Raw genomic sequence first — 17686 nt, forward strand, 5'->3', positions numbered from 1 at the left:
CCCTCAGCTCCAGGCCCAGACAACATTACATATACAATGATACAGCACTTACACGCAGACACTCTTGTAACACTCCTTCACCTCTACAACAAGATATTTCTTTCGGGGCACATTCCAAAGTCTTGGAGGGAGGCCATAGTTGTAGCATTCTTGAAAGAAGGGAAGGACCCTTCCTCTCCTGCTAGCTATCGACCCATTGCCCTGACCAGCTGCCTGTGCAAGCTTCTCGAGAAGATGATAAATCGCAGGCTCGTGTACTTCCTTGAGTACAACGGTCTTCTCGAGAGCTGCCAGGCAGGCTTCAGGGCGGGGCGATCAACGAACGATCAACTCGTAGCTCTTGAAACATATATAAAGGATGCCTTTGTGCATAAACAATTTTGTCTGACGGTGTTTTTCGACATAGAGAAAGCCTATGACACCGCTTGGCGGTACGGTATCCTCAGTGACCTAAAGTCAATCGGTGTTGCGGGCAACATGTTGAACATCCTTTGTAGTTATATGTCCGAGAGAACCTTTCGCGTCAGAGTTGGTCGTGCACTGTCAAATGTTCACGTGCAAGAAAATGGCGTGCCGCAAGGTGGAGTGTTGAGCTGCACTCTCTTCATAGTAAAAATGAACTCTCTTGGAAAGGCACTGCCACCTACAATCTCTTATTCCATGTATGTAGATGACGTGCAGATATCCTTTAAATCGTGTAACCTGTCCATCTGCGAACGTCAAGTCCAGCTCGGCGTCAAGAAACTTGCCGGCTGGGCTGACAAGAATGGCTTTAATCTTAATCCCGCGAAGAGCTCTTGTGTTCTATTCTCCAGGAGGCGTGGCGTCCACCCGGACCCAGACATCACTCTTGCGAATGTGCCAATTCCTGTGAACAAGGAACACAAGTTTTTAGGTATTATATTCGACGAAAAACTTACATTCATCCCACATATCAGACAGCTCAAATGCAAATGCTTAAAAACAATGAATATTCTTAAGGTCCTCTCCCATCAATCTTATGGGGCCGACAAACAACTCCTGTTGCGCCTGTACACAGCGTTGGTGGGGTCTCGGCTCGACTACGGCAGTGTCGTGTATGGGTCGGCGACAAAGACCGCACTGAGAATGCTCGACCCAGTGCGGCATCTTGGCCTTCGCCTCTCATGTGGCGCATTCCGCACTAGCCCCGTTGAAAGTCTTTATGTCGAGTGCGACAAATGGTGCCTAGGGCATCAGCGGGAGTATGTTGACCTGTTGTATGCATCCAAGATCGTGTCACTGACCAACCATCCTTTTAATCCCATCATGAACGATACATCAAATTTACAACTCTTTTTTAAACAGGCCATCTATTCCCTTACCGTTCTCTCTCAGAGTTAGGGAGGAGGCTTGTGCTTCTGCACTCAATGTCCCCCTTTCAGACACGCACAAGACACCCATTCATAATTTTATCGCACCATGGCATCTTCGTCCTGTAACATGCGACCTGTCATTCATTCGTGTAGAAAAAAATAGGGTACCCAGGAATGCAATTCTGCAGCACTTCCTGTTCCTGCAGGACAAGTACAGGTGCGCAGAATTCTATAGCGACGCGTCCAAAACTAATTCTACTGTCTCTTGTGCAGCGCACGGACCAAATTTTAGAGTTATCAAAACAATGAATTTTCACAGCAGTATTTACAAGGCAGAAGCGTATGGCATTTTACTCGTGTCAAATCACATCCTCGAACATAAGACTCCAAAGTCCATCGTCTACACAGATTCTCTAAGCGTTGTGCAGGCATTGTCATCAGGAAGGTCGTCAAAAAACTATGTAATCAATGTTCTTTTAAAGGTCATAATGACTGCATATGCTTCAGATTTAGAAATAACCATATGCTGGGTACCAGGTCACTGTGGGATCCCTGGCAATAAGACCGCTGATCAAATGGCTAGTGCTGCTGCTCTCATGACCACAGTTGACATAACAACAGTACCTTACACCGACCTAAAGACACACATCAGACGACAGCTTCGTAACACATGGCAACTACATTGGAGTCAACAGACAGACAACAAACTACACGTAATAAAACCACAACTGGGACGCTACATAACTGACTCACACAACAGATACACTGAAGTTGCCCTGGCTAGGCTGCGGATAGGCCACACACATGCGACGCACTCCCACCTGCTCACTGGAACTTCGGGACCCACGTGTAGCAGGTGTGGAATGGGCCTATCCGTAGTCCACATACTAATCACATGCGGAGCACTTGACACAACACGACACAAACATTTCCCTGAATTATACAGACGACACATTCCTTTGCACCCATCATATTTTTTAGCCGACGAACCAATGTTTTCTAGACAACGTGTTTTTAAGTTTTTAGCTGAGGTAAACTTCCTGCAGCTCTTGTCATTTCATGTGTAATCACCCTGGCCCTATACACCAGCCATCTCCATTGTCTTTTGTTTTGCATCAACTTTACGTTTAGTTACATGTTTTAGTACTTACGGTGTGATGAAAACTCAATAACTTCTTCTTTGGCGCTCTTTGCCCTCGTTGGCCTTGCGCCATAAAACACCAACCATCATCATCATCAAGATTATCGTTCGGATTGCAACAGCCTCAAGGACAGTCCTCAGAGTGACTGGCTGATGATAATCATGATGGTTAGTGTTTAATGGCGCAAGGCCAGCGAGGGCAAAGAGCGCCAAAGAAGTGGTTATTTAATAAAGAGAAGTGATTACCACACAAGGGTAGGTATAACAACGTGTAAGCCGAACATAGTACAATCAATTAAAGATATGTGGCTGGTGTATAGGGCCAGATTTGATTATGCGTGATAGGAAAGGAGGTTTAAAAACTTGACGTCTGACAGATACTCAAACACACGTTTCACAGAAACCATTGCATCGTCACCTAGAAACATTGATGGATGTAGGGGAATATGTTGTCTGTAGAGTTCTCTGAAGTGTTTGTGACGTGTTGTGTGAAGTGCCTTGCATGTGATTAGTATGTGCACTACGGATAGGGCCTCTCCGCACCTGCTGCACTGGGGTCTAGAAGATCCCGTCAGCAGATACGAGTGCGTTGCATGGGTGTGCCCTATCCGCAGCCTACCCAAGGCGACTTCCATGTGTCTGTTATGTGAGTCAGATGTGTACCGTCCCACGTGTGGCTTTATTACATGTAGTTTGTTGTCTGTCTGTTCATCCCAGTGTGTTTGCCATGTTCTACGCAAGTGTTGTCTTATGTGTGGCTTGAGGTCTGTATATGGTACGGTTGTTATGTCTACAGTGTTCCTGAGTGCAGCAGCAGCTGCCCTCTCGTCTGCCAACTCGTTTCCAGCGATCCCAGCGTGTCCTGGGACCCAGCAGAGGAGCAGCTGATGCTTCTGCGCATACACAGACATGATAGATTTAAATACAAGATTAACTATGCGGTTTTTGGGGGGTGTATGCGATGACAGTGCGCGAACAACACTCAAGGAGTCTGTGTAGATGATAGACTTTGGAATTTGATTTTCAAGTATGTGTCGTACAATTAATAAAATTCCATATGCTTCTGCTGAGAAAATTGTTGTGTGGACACTCATGGTTCTGGCTGCACTGAAATTCGGACCATGAGCAGCGCAGGAGACCATAGTGGAGGTTTTAGACGCGTCACTGTAAAATTCTGCAAGTGGGTATTTAAACTGCAGAGATAGAAAGTGCTGCAGTATAGCAGCTCGCGGTACCCGATTTTTGTCAAGTTTCATAAAAGAAAGGTCGGAGTAAACAGGACGAACTTTCCAAGGAGGTAAAATGTCTGAAAAGGATGATCTGTACACGTCTAAAAACGAAGCGCTCAGATCCGAGGCTCGCTCTCTCACTCGAAGTGAAAAGGGCAGAGGAACGGATGGGCGATTTACAAAAAGCACAGATGTGGATGTGTCGTTAAAGACAGGATAAAAAGGATGGTTATTCAGCGATGAAATTTTAAAAGCATAAAGTAAGTCCATGTACGTCCGTTGGTTCTCAAGGCTCCACGTATTACACTCGGCATACAGACTCTCAACAGGGCTAGTACGAAAAGCACCCGACGCAAGCCGTAGCCCCAAGTGTAGCACTGGGTCAAGCATTCGCAACGCTGTTTTAGTCGCCGACCCATATACCACACTGCCATAGTCTAAACGAGATCCAACCAAAGCAGTATAAAGCCGTAGTAGTAGTTCTTTGTTGGATCCTGATTGATTGATGGGAGAGAACCTTAAGTATATTCATTGTTTTCAGACATTTATGTTTAAGTTCCTTGATGTGTGGAATGAATGTGAGTTTCTGGTCAAACACAACACCTAAGAACTTGTGCTCCTTGTTCACAGGAAGCGACACGCCATTGAAGGTAATGTCTGGGTCCGGATGGACCCCGCGCATCCTGGAGAACACAACGCAGGAGCTTTTTGCAGGATTCAATCTAAACCCATTCCTGTCTGCCCAGCCGGCAAGCTTCTTGACACCGAGCTGGACTTGACGTTCGCATATTGACATATTACATGATTTAAAAGATATTTGCACGTCGTCTACATACATGGAATAAGAGATTGTTGGTGGCAGTTCCTTTCCAAGAGAGTTCATCTTTACTATGAAGAGAGTGCAACTCAACACGCCACCTTGCGGCACGCCGTTTTCTTGGACGTGAACCTTTGAGAGTGCACAACCAACTCTTACTCTGAACGTTCTCTCTGACAAATAACTTACAAGGGTGTTGAACATATTACCCGAAAGACCGAATGACCTGAGGTCACTAAGGATCCCATAACGCCAAGCGGTGTCGTAGGCCTTCTCGAGATCGAAAAAGACAGTTACACAATACTGCCTATGCACGAAGGCATCCTTGATGTATGAATCAAGTGCAACCAGTTGATCGTTTGTCGATCGCCCCACCCTAAAGCCTGCCTGGCAGCTCTCGAGAACACCATTGTACTCAAGGAAGTACACGAGCCTGCGATTGATCATCTTCTCGAAGAGCTTGCACAGGCAGCTCGTCAGGGCTATTGGACGATAACTTGAGGGGGACGACGGGTCCTTTCCCTCCTTCAAGAAAGCCACTACAATGGCCTCCCTCCAAGAGTGTGGAATGTGCCCCGAAAGCCATATTTTATTATATAGATGTAGAAGTGCTTCAAGTGTGTCTGCGTGTAGGTGTTGTATCATTGTGTATGTAATGTTGTCTGGGCCTGGAGCTGAGGGTTTACACGTGCTCAGAGCAGCCCTCAGTTCATATAGTGAAAACAGGGAGTTGTAAGAAGTCTGTGATTTGTTGTTGTCGTGTAGGGACTTCTTTTCACAACAGGCTTTATGTTTCAGGAAAGTGTTCGTGTAGTGTGCTGAACTGGACACGTGTTGAAAGTGTTGTGCGAGTGTGTCAGCCTGGTCTTCCAGAGTGTCCCCTGTTGTACTGACCAGGGGCAGGCTGTGTGTCTGTTGTCCTTTGAGTTTGGGTATACGTGTCCATACTTTCCGTGTGTCTGTGTAGGAGTTTATTGATGTTATGAATGTACGCCAACTCTCTCGTTTTGCCTCACGGCGCACACGTTTTCCTAATGCCTTGGCCCGTTTGAACAAGAGGAAGTTTCCCGACGTGGGGTACCGACGAAGGATACCCCACGCCTTGTTCTGGGCCTCTCGCGCCCGCCTGCAGTCCTCATTCCACCACGGCCTCCGCTGGTTGCGCGGGGCACCAGAGACGTGGGGAATGGACTTTTCGGCGGCGTCGAGGATGTGCGCCGTGAGGAGTTGGGTAGCTTCTTCAACGTGTAGGTGTCCTATGGATGTGTGGTGTAGTTTGGATGTCTCTGTAAACGCATTCCAGTTAGCTCGTGCTTCATTGAACCTATTATGGGAAGATGAACTGCTTGGGCCTTTATCTATGTATGTAAGTGAGGTGGGGAAGTGGTCACTGCCATATGGGTCAGTTCCCACACCCCACTCGAGAAGAGGAAAGAGAACTGCGGAGCCAATCGCCAAGTCAAGACATGAGTATGTGTTGTGTCCTATGTTATGGTATGTAGGCTGTTTACTGTTGAAAAGGCATGCTCCAAAAGATGTAAGGAATTTCTCTATGAGGCGACCTCGGGCATCCGTGCGAGAAGAGCCCCAAAGAGTGTTGTGAGCATTAAGGTCGCCTGTCAGGATGTATGGTTCGGGCAGCTGGTCAACCAGCGCCTCGAAGTCAGAGCTTAAAAGTGAAACATCAGGAGGAATGTATATGGAGCATACCGTTATCAACCTATTAAATATTATCGTTCGAATTGCCACAGCCTCCAGGATAGTGTTCAAGGTGACAGGGTGGCATGCTAAGGATTTGCGGGCGATTATGGCCACACCGCCAGAAGAGTGTGTGCAGCCAACCCTGTCCTTTCTGTATACCAGGTAACTATTCAAGAAATTTGTGTTCTTGGAATTCAGGTGTGTTTCCTGAACACACATTACACTTGGCTGATTAGCATGCAGAATCTCATAGACGTCGTCAAGATTATTTAGAAGGCCTCTGCAGTTCCATTGAACGATATTTTCTCTTCCCATTATTATGTATTAGAGCTACTGGAGTGTGACTATTTATGTAGGGTCTTTCGGGGCTTGGATTCTTGGACGGGGTTTTTTTACCTCCTCTGGAGGTTTAGATGGGGGGACCCGTTCCTTCCGCTGCGAAGCAGACAGGAAGGGTCCCACATCCATGTCATCATCTGATTTGGAAGGGGTACCCGGCGTACCGGACCCCCCGGACCTGGCACCCTTTGCGGTGCCCTTCGTTTTGGCCGCGACCGCCGAGGGCGTCAGGAGCGCCCCGGGTGGCACAGGCGGTGCGGCGGAGGTGGGAACTGCTGCGGTTTCCTCCAGCTCCATCTCCTCCGGGCCCTCGCATGTGCTTCGGGCCGGTGGAGAGGAGGAAACAGAGGGTGCAGCAGCATCCCCAACGGACGTGGATGCCACCACAGCCGCTGCTGACTTAGCAGGCGGTGCGGTGGCGGGTTGGGCTGCCAGAGGCAACCCAGGGGGGGGCGGGGGCGGGACCAAGTCCGACTCGCGGTACTGGGTCCCCGCCGAAACAAGACGCCGCTCCGCCCCCCGGCGAGCTGCGTCGGCGTACCTCCCCAGGGGGAAAGAGGCGAACCTCTTCCGCGCCTCTGGGAAGGTGATGTTTTCGTTGACTTTCAAGGCAATGATCTGTTTCTCTTGTTTGAACTTTTCACAGCTCCTAGAATAGGCAGCGTGTGGTCCCTGGCAGTTGGAACAGGTGAAGTTCTCGGATTTACAATTGTCAGTTTGATGATCATGTGCTGCACATTTTGCGCACGTCAATTTACCACAACAAGACGTTGTGCCGTGCCCAAACCGCTGACACTTGAAACAGCGGCGTGGGTTTGGCACGTAGGGTCGGATTGGACATCTCAAGAAACCTGCATTGACCGACTCAGGAAGGCTAGAGCGGTCAAGTGTCAAGATTATGTGCTTAGTTGGAATTATTTCATCATTTCGGCGTATGGTGATTCGCCTCACTGCTGTCACGCCCTGATCTCGGAGGCCCTCGAGCAGATCTGCTTCAGTCTCATTCATTAGATCCCGATCAGAGATCACGCCCTGGCAGCTATTGAGACTGCGATGGGGCGTGATCTTGATGTTGACATCTACCATGCGTGTTTGCTTGAGGAGGTTAGACGATTGCTGTTTGTTTTCTACTTCTATCAAAACTGTGAGTTTTGTGAGTTGTGAGTTTTTTAGCCTTGTAGGACTTTCCCACAAGGCTTTCAAGATACTTGGAGATTAGAAACACGGACTGCGAAGTGATTGGTTTTGTCTTATCAAGAGATTCCATGATCAGAAAGCGCGAAAAATTATCGGGCTTTGGGAGAGAGATCGATTGCAAAGGAGGAAAAGATACTTCGGTGCGGCCCCTTTTCGGGGGCCGATCACGTCTTGGGGGGGGTTTGGAAAATGCCATATGATACATTGAAAAGCAGGGAGACGGGGGTACTTTCTCCTTTGACCTTACCCTGGTTGTCAAAGAGGTCCCGGAGCTCCCTGCCTGGTAGACAGGCAGGGAGCCCATCGGCCGGAGCTTGACCAAGGCTCCGAACGCCACCGTTCATGGTTTCTAACCCTCCACCTATAAACACATTGCCACGGTTGGATCCAGCGTATGTTTGGGGGCTCGGGGTCCGCGGTATCGCCAGTACCGTCACCAAGATTGCTCAAGGTGCCCCGTGCGGGGTGTCGGGAGGCTTTGGCGTCGGGACGCGTTCCTTGCGCTGCGTTGCAAGCAGGAACGGCCCGACATCCATGTCGTCGTCGGATGTCCGAGGGGTGCCCGACGGACCGGGCCCCCCGGACTTGGCCCCCCCTCGGGAGCCCTTCGTTTGAGCCGGCACCGCCGAGGGCGTCCGGGGCGCCAGAGGTGGCACGGGCGGTGCGGTGGCGGTGGGAACCGGTGCGGGGCCCGTGGTGTCCATCACCTCGGTACCCTCCAACGCACAGGAGGACGAGAAGACAGAGGCGGGAGCGGCACCGGTCCCGACGGAAGACGTTTGCACCACAACCGCTGCTGCCTCAGCAAGCGGCGTGGTAGCGGGTTGGGCTGCCAGAGGCAACCCAGGGGGGCGCGGGGCAGGGACCAGGTCAGACTCGCTGAACTGGGTCCCTGTGGACACCAGACGCCGCTCCGCCCCCCGGCGAGCCGCGTCGGCGTACCTCCCCAGAGGGAAAGAGGCGAACCTCTTTCGCGCCTCTGGGAAGGTGATGTTCTCCGTGACCTTGATGTTAATTATCTTTTTTTCCATTTGAAATTTTTCGCACTTGCGGGAGTACGCTGCATGCGGACCGCCGCAGTTCACACACGTGAGGGTTTCGGATGGACAGTTGTCAGTCGGATGATCGTGCGCCGCGCATTTCGCACCCGTCGTTTGGCCACGGCAAGAGGTTGTACCGTGCCCGAACCGCTGGCACTTAAAACAGCGCCGCGGATTCGGGATGTACGGACGGATGGAGCAACGGATAAAACCTGCATTGATGTATTGTGGAAGAACTGCGCGGTCGAAAGTCAAGATAATGTGCTTGGTGGGAATCTCCTTGTCGTCTCTGCGGATAGTGATGCGTCTCACGGCAGTGACGCCCTGATCCTTCAAGCCGGCAAGGAGATCCGCATCCGTTTCGTTCAAAAGATCTGTCTCGGATATCACACCCTGGGAGCTGTTGAGGCTCCGATGGGGTGTGACCCTGATGTCTAGATCAGCCAGTCTAGTCTGAGCTAGAAGCTTCGTGGACTGCTGCTTGTCATTTATTGCGATGAGGAGTTCACCGGACCTTTGTTTTTTGCACTTATATGATTTTCCTATTATGGCTTCAAGATACTTGGCGATCAAGAAGACTGACTGAGATGCTAGAGGGTGGGTTGGATTGAGCGATTCCATCACAAGAAATCGAGAAAAATTATCCGGTTCAGGAAATGTTAAAGATGGCAATTGGGGAAAAGATACTTCGGTGCGGCCCCTTTTCAGGGACCGATCACGTTTGGGGGGGGGTTTTGAAAATGCCATATAGCATAGTATATAAGCAGGGAGACTGGGGTACTTTCTTATTTGACCTTACCCTGGTAGCCAAAGAGGTCCCGGAGCTCCCTGCCTGGTGAACAGAGAGGGAGCCCATCCGCCGGAGCTTGACCTGGGCTCCGACGGCCACCGTTCGTGGTTTCTAACCCTCCACCTATAAACACATTGCCACGGTTGGATCCAGCGTATGTTTGGGGGCTCGGGGTCCGCGGTATTGCCAGTACCGTCACCAAGATTGCTCAAGGTGCCCCGTGCGGGGCCATCTAGCAAGTGAGAAAAGCAAAGTGCAGTAGAGGTCAGAAATGTGTAAAACATTATTCAAGGTCAGGATGCAAGAGTAAAGCCTAAACTTGTGTATTTAGTTAGATGTTTTCATATCCTCCAAGCGCGGCTTAGAAACAGCTTCTTGCTTAATAAAAATATTTCTTGTTGCATTTTTTTCCCGAAATGCCTCACTGCCTATCGGTGATTTTTTTGCAAGTGCTTTGAATAAAGGTGTTTTTTGAGTGGAAGTCTTATTGCCATTGTAGGAGGCGTATAACAAAATATTCTGCGTTTTGAATGTGTACGAAGCACTAATATGTAAGTGTGCATATATATATATATATATATATATATATATATATATATATATATATATATATATATATATATATATATACATGGTACCAAACACACGGGTATACGCACGCATGCAAACATACATACATACACACGCTACCCCATAACTACCCTTTTTTGTATTCCGCAGTTACCCTGCCTGGCACGATCCTAGATGACTTGTCTCCAGTAAATTATTTTATTTATTATTTATTGCTCCCCAGGCTGCATAAGATCGGTTGCAAGAGAGACAATAACAATAGAGAATTTAGCTGTACAAGCACAGAAAATGTGACAAGGTTGGTGAAGATGGTAACTCGACCATCTTAAACTCGAGGAACAGATGAAAAAGGAATAACAAAACTGGCACCCACTTGCATTCTGTAAAGTTTTACGTTAACTTAAATAATACCGTAAATATAAGGCAAGCAACAAGCGCAGAAAATATATTTAAGCGAAAGATTTTTTAGTGGGACCGATGGCGTCGTGTCAAAAAACATGCGATTTCTCGTAGACTGGCTGGCTGCTCCACCGAAAAGCTCTGGGATTTCAGGACACGCGGTGCGTGCGCGAAAGCGGGATTCCATTGTGTCAAATCGGGTATTTGAAAATCGCGAAAAAGGACCGGCTATAGATAGGGCGATTCCGCATCGTGCAGGAAGAACGAGTACAATAGTATACCTTTATCTCGTAAACCACGTATCGGTACACATTTAAATCGCTCGTAGATATGATGATGGTTGGTGTTTAATGGCGCAAGGCCGACGAGGGCAAAGAGCGCCAGAGAAGTTATTTAATGAAAACAAGTGATTACCACAAAAGCTAGGTATAAAATGTGTACACTGGACATAGTAAGATCAATAAAGATAATGGTGATGGCTGGTGTATAGGGCCAGATGTGATTACGCATGATAGGAAATGAGGTTTAAAAACTTAACATCTGACAAATATTTAAAAACGCGTTTCACAGAAACCATGGCATCGTCACCCAGAAACAGAGATGGGTGTAGGGGAATATGTTGTCTGTAGAGTTCTCTGAAGTGTTTGTGTCGTGTTGTGTCAAGTGCCTTGCATTGTATGAGTATGTGGACTACGGATAGGCCCTCCCCACACCTGCTACACAGGGGTCTTGGAGATCCCGTGAGCAGGTGCGAGTGCGTTACATGCGTATGGCCTATCCGTAACCTAGCTAAGGTAACTTCAATGTGCCTGTTGTGTGAGTCAGTAGTGTATTGTCCCAGGTGTGGTTTTATTACATGTAACTTGTTATCTGTCTGTTCACTCCAGTGTGTTTGCCATGCGTTGCGAAGTTGGTGTCTAATGTGTGGCTTCATGTCTGTGTACGGCACTGTTGTTATGTCCACTGTATTCAAGAGTGTACCAGCAGTGGCCATTTGATCTGCGGTTTCATTCCCGGCTATTCCACAGTGGCCAGGAACCCAACATATTGTTATTCCAAGACTTGAGGCGTATGCCGACATGAGGGCCTTAAAAACAAGATTGATTACATAATTTTTTGAGCGTTTTCTTGACAAAAGTACACGTACAACACTAAGAGAATCCGTAAAAACTATGGACTTTGGAATTTGATGTTGGACAATGTGGTCTAAAATAAGTAAAATGCCGTGTGCTTCAGCCGTAAAAATGCTGTTGTGGGAGTTCATTCTTTTACACACGTTGAGGTTCGGCCCATGCGCAGCACAAGACACAGCCGTAGCTGTCTTTGATGCGTCGCAGTAATACTCTGCGCATTGATACTTCTCCTTCAGGAAGAGGAAATGCTGAATAATAGCTACCCTTGGTGCCCTGCTTTTGTCAAATTGCAGAAAGGACAAGTCACAACAAACTGCACGGAGTTGCCACGGCGCAATAAAATCCGTAATGGGTGTGTTGTGGATGTGTGAAAATGACACAGCCAGCTCAGAAGCTTCTGCCCTCACTCTGAGAGGGAACGGCATGGAAATAGATGGACGATTTGCAAAGAGCTGCTCTGATGACGCATCATGAATGGTTGAATTAAAAGGATGATTTGTCATAGACCTGATTTTAGAGGCATACAACAAGTTAGTGTATGTCCTCTGGTAATACAGGGACCATTTTTGACACTCTGCATAGAGGCTTTCAACGGGGCTAGTGCGAAAGGCACCACAGGCAAGACGAAGCCCCAAATGAAGCACCGGGTCAAGCATTTTTAGCGCAGTCTTCGTCGCGGACCCATAAACAACACTGCCATAATCCAAGCGAGATCCTACCACTGCAGTATAAAGCCGCAGGAGGAGCTGCTTGTCAGCACCATAAGATTGGTGTGAAAGGACTTTAAGAATGTTCATTGTTTTTAGGCATTTGTGTTTAAGGTGTTTCAAGTGAGGGATAAATGTGAGTTTACTGTCGAATATTATTCCCAAAAACTTCTGCTCACCTCTGACAGGGATTACTACACCATTGATAGAGATATCAGGGTCCGCATGAGTTCCACGCTTCCGGGAAAACACAACACAAGTACTTTTTACAGGGTTCAGTTTAAAACCGTTTGTGTCCGCCCAGCCAGCAAGTCTGTTCACCCCAAGCTGGACTTGGCGTTCACAAATTGAAAAGTTACACGACTTAAAAGATATTTGAACGTCATCTACATATACAGAACAGGAAATGGTTGGTGGCAATGCCTTCCGGAGCGAGTTCATCTTAACAATGAATAGTGTGCAGCTCAGGACACCGCCTTGAGGAACGCCATTTTCCTGCACATATACATTGGAAAGTGCACTGCCAACCCTCACTCGAAAGGTCCTTTCCGACATGTAGCTAGCGAGGGTGTTCAGCATGTTGCCGGAGACACCAAACGACTTGAGGTCACTCAAGATGCCATACCGCCAGGCAGTGTCATAGGCCTTTTCCATATCAAAGAAGACCGTTATGCAAAACTGATTATGGATAAAGGCATCTTTTACATATGATTCCAACACAACCAGTTGATCGTTGGTGGATCTCCCAGCCCTGAAGCCAGCCTGGCAGCCGTCGAGAAGACCATTGTACTCTAAGAAGTACATGAGTCTCCTATTGATCATCTTCTCGAACAGCTTACACAGGCAGCTTGTGAGGGCGATGGGACGATAACTTGTGGGAGAGGAAGGGTCCTTCCCCTCTTTCAGAAAGGCCACTACGATGGCCTCCCTCCATGACCTTGGGAGGTGCCCCGAAAGAAATATTTTGTTGTAGAGGTGAAGGAGGGTTTCAAGTGTGTCTGTGTGCAGGTGTTGAATCATAGTGTATGTAATGTTGTCTGCGCCTGGAGCTGAAGGTTTACATGTACTAAGTGCGATCTTCAGCTCATGCAGTGAGAAGGGGGTGTTATAAGATGACGTCGACTTATTACTGTCTCGCAAGGACTTCTTCTCACAGGATGTTTTGTGTTTTATGAAAGTGTTGGTGTAGTGCGCTGAACTGGACACATGTTGAAAGTGTTGTGCGAGTGTGTTAGCCTGGTCTTCCAGTGTGTCCCCTGTTGTACTAACCAGGGGCAGGCTGTGTGTCTGTTGTCCTTTCAGTTTACGTATTCGTGTCCATACTTTTCGCGTGTCTGTGTATGAGTTGATGGAAGTGAGGAAGGTGCGCCAACTTTCCCTTTTCGCCTCACGACGCACTCGCTTCCCAAAAGCCTTTGCCCGTTTAAAAGAAATGAGGTTATCTGACGTGGGGTACCGGCGAAGGACACCCCACGCCTTATTCTGGGCCTCTCGCGCCCGCCTACAGTCCTCATTCCACCACGGCCTCCTTTGGTTACGCGGAGCGCTGGAGGCGTGGGGAATGGACTTTTCGGCAGCGTCGAGAATGTGCGCCGCGACGAGTTGGGCTGCTTCCTCCACGTGTAGGTGTTTTATGGATGTGTGGTGTAGTTGAGATGTTTGTGTGAATGTGCTCCAGTTTGCTTTTGATTCATTAAACCTCTTATGGGAAGATGGACTGCATGGGCCTTTACCTATATATGTTAGGGAAGTGGGGAAGTGGTCACTACCATATGGGTCCGTGCCCACGCCCCACTCAAGACATGGAAAGAGAACTGCGGAACCAATAGCCAAGTCGAGATGCGAGTATGTATTGTGTCCTAAGTTATGGTATGTAGGCTGTTTTTTGTTGAAAAGGCATGCTCCTGAAGATGTAAGAAACTTCTCTATCAGGCGACCTCGGGCATCCGTTCTAGAGGAGCCCCAAAGAGAGTTGTGTGCATTAAGGTCGCCTGTTATGATGTATGGCTCGGGCAGCTGGTCGACCAGCGCCTCGAAGTCAGAGCTCAGAAGTGCATAATCAGGACGAATGTAAATGGAGCATACCGTTATCAACCTATTAAAAATTATTGTGCGTATTGCTACAGCCTCAAGGACGGTGTTGAGAGCGACAGGGTGGCATGCTAGGGATTTCCGGGCTATTATGGCTACACCGCCCGAAGAGTGTGTGCAGCCATCCCTGTCCTTTCTGAAGACCATGTACCTATTTAAGAAATTTGTGTGCTTGGAATTCAAATGCGTCTCCTGAAGACACATCACACTTGGCTGATTAGCATGCAGTAGTTCGTATACATCGTCAAGATTTTTAAGAAGGCCTCTACAGTTCCATTGAATTATGTTTTCTCTTCCCATTATTTAGTGTGTGAGCTACTGGAGTGTGTGTGTTTGTTTATGTGTCGTCTTTCGGGGCTGTGACTCTCGCCTTTTTTGGCTTGTCGGGAGGCTTTGGCGTCGGGACGCGTTCCTTGCGCTGCGTTGCAGGCAGGAACGGCCCGACATCCATATCGTCGTCGGATGTCCGAGGGGTGCCCGACGGACCGGGCCCCCCGAACTTGGCCCCCCCTCGGGAGCCCTTCGTTAGAGCCGCCACCGCTGAGGGCGTCCGGGGCACCAGAGGTGGCACGGGCGGTGCGGTAGCGGTGGGAGTCGGTGCGGGGCCCGTGGTGTCCATCACCTCGGTACCCTCCAATGCACTGGAGGATGGGGAGACAGAGGCGGGAGCAGCACCGGTCCCGACGGAAGAGGTTGCCACCACAACCGCTGCTGCCTCAGCAAGCGGCGTGGTGGCGGGTTGGGCTGCCAGAGGCAACCCAGGGGGGGGCGGAGGAGGGACCAGGTCAGACTCGCTGAACTGGGTCCCTGTGGACACCAGACGCCGCTCCGCCCCCCGGCGAGCTGCGTCGGCGTACCTCCCCAGAGGGAAAGAGGCGAACCTCTTTCTCGCCTCTGGAAAGGTGATGTTCTCAGTGACCTTAATGTTTATGATCTTTTTTTCTAATTGGAATTTTTCGCACTTGCGGGAGTATGCCGCATGCGGCCCACCGCAGTTTACACAAGTGAGGGTTTCAGATGAGCAGTTCTCGCTCGGATGATCGTGCGCCGCGCATTTTGCACACGTCAATCGGCCACGGCAAGAGTTTGTACCATGCCCGAACCGCTGGCACTTAAAACAGCGCCGCGGGTTCGGGATGTACGGACGGATGGAGCAACGGATAAAACCTGCATATATATGTTGTGGGAGAACTGCACGGTCAAAGGTCAAGATGATGTGCTTGGTGGGAATCTCCTTGTCGTCTCTACGGATGGTGATGCGTCTCACGGCAGTGACGCCCTGATCCTTCAAGCCGGCAAGGAGATCCGCATCGGTTTCGTTCAGGAGGTCTGTCTCGGATATCACACCCTGAGAGCTGTTGAGGCTCCGATGGGGTGTGACCCGGATGTCAAGATCAGCCAGTCTAGTCTGAGCTAGAAGCTTTGCAGACTGCTGTTTGTCATTTATTTCAATTAAGAGTTCACCAGACCTTTGTTTTTTGCATTTATACGATTTTCCTACTATGGCTTCAAGATACTTGGCGATCAGGAAGACTGACTGAGATGCAAGAGGGTGGGTTGGATTGAGGGATTCCATCACAAGAAATCGAGAAAAATGGTCCGGTTCAGGAAAGGTTAACGACGGCAACGGAGGAAAGGATACTTCGGTGCGGCCCCTTTTCAGGGACCGATCACGGTTGGGGGGGGTTTTAGACAATACCATAAAGCATAGTATAAAAGCAGGGAGACGGGGGTACTTTCTTCTTTGACCTTACCCTGGTAGCCAAAGAGGTCCCGGAGCTCCCTGCCTGGTGAACAGACAGGGAGCCCATCCGCCGGAGCTTGACCTGGGCTCCGACGGCCACCGTTCGTGGTTTCTAACCCTCCACCTATAAACACATCGCCACGGTTGGATCCAGCTTATGTTTGGGGGCTCGGGGTCCGCGGTATCGCCAGTACCGTCACCAAGATTGCTCAAGGTGCCCCGTGCGGGGCGCTCGTAGATACGTTTACTTAGAGCGCAAGAAGTCGTTGCGTGGGTTCGTACTTCATTAGCGATTTAGGGCCTTGAAGGTTTTGCGATCTATTAGAAGCATATACACACAACTCGCCGGAAATAAGGGCCGGTTACTTGCTTTTAATAACGTTGCACACCCGTTATGTTACCCCGGCCCATCGTTTGGGTTTACTGCGCTTAGAATGAACGGTAAATTTAAATGTATACCGGAAAAATTTTTACCCTTAAGATAGTAAGGCTGTGTGCTGCAGTAAAATCATGTGCGCTTAGCCTACACATTCGGGCAAACAACGCGCAAGCAGCCGCAACTTCTGCAGCAGCGTGGCTGGGCCCCCATACACTAGCACCATCTACCGGCGGTTGCGAAAAGCGGCGGAGCGCCGAACAAGATGTGGTCGCGTCGCCGGGGCGAGTGTCACCACCTAAACTATTCTTACACCGTGGTAGGAACCATACGATTGGCGGGAGAGAACCTTAAGTATATTCATTGTTTTTAGACATTTATGTTTAAGTTCCTTGATGTGTGGAATGAATGCGAGTTTCTGGTCAAACACAACACCTAAGAACTTGTGCTCCTTGTTCCCAGGAAGCGACACGCCATTCAGAGTAATGTCTGGGTCCGGATGGACCCCGCGCTTCCTGGAGAACACAACGCAGGAGCTTTTTGCAGGATTCAATTTAAACCCATTCTTGTCTGCCCAGCCGGCAAGCTTCTTGACACCAAGCTGGACTTGACGTTCGCATGTTGACATATTACATGATTTAAAAGATATTTGCACGTCGTCTACACACATAGAATAAGAGATTGTTGGTGGCAGTGCCTTTCCAAGAGAGTTCATCTTTACTATAAAGAGAGTGCAACTCAACACGCCACCTTGCGGCACGCCGTTTTCTTGGACGTGAACCTTTGAAAGTGCACAACCAACTCTTACTCTGAACGTTCTCTCCGATAAATAACTTACAAGGGTGTTCAACATATTACCCGAAACACCGAATGACCTGAGATCACTAAGGATCCCATAACGCCAAGCGGTGTCGTAGGCCTTCTCGAGATCGAAAAAGACAGTAAAACAGTACTGCTTATGCACGAAGGCATCCTTGATGTATGAGTCAAGTGCGACCAGTTGATCGTTCGTCGATCGCCCCACCCTAAAGCCTGCCTGGCAGCTCTCGAGAAGACCATTGTACTCGAGGAAGTACAC

This window comes from Haemaphysalis longicornis, unplaced genomic scaffold (assembly GCF_048455015.1).
Source record: "Haemaphysalis longicornis isolate Haplotype H1 unplaced genomic scaffold, Haemaphysalis longicornis Haplotype H1 scaffold_4, whole genome shotgun sequence".
Classification (NCBI taxonomy): Eukaryota; Metazoa; Arthropoda; class Arachnida; order Ixodida; family Ixodidae; genus Haemaphysalis; species Haemaphysalis longicornis.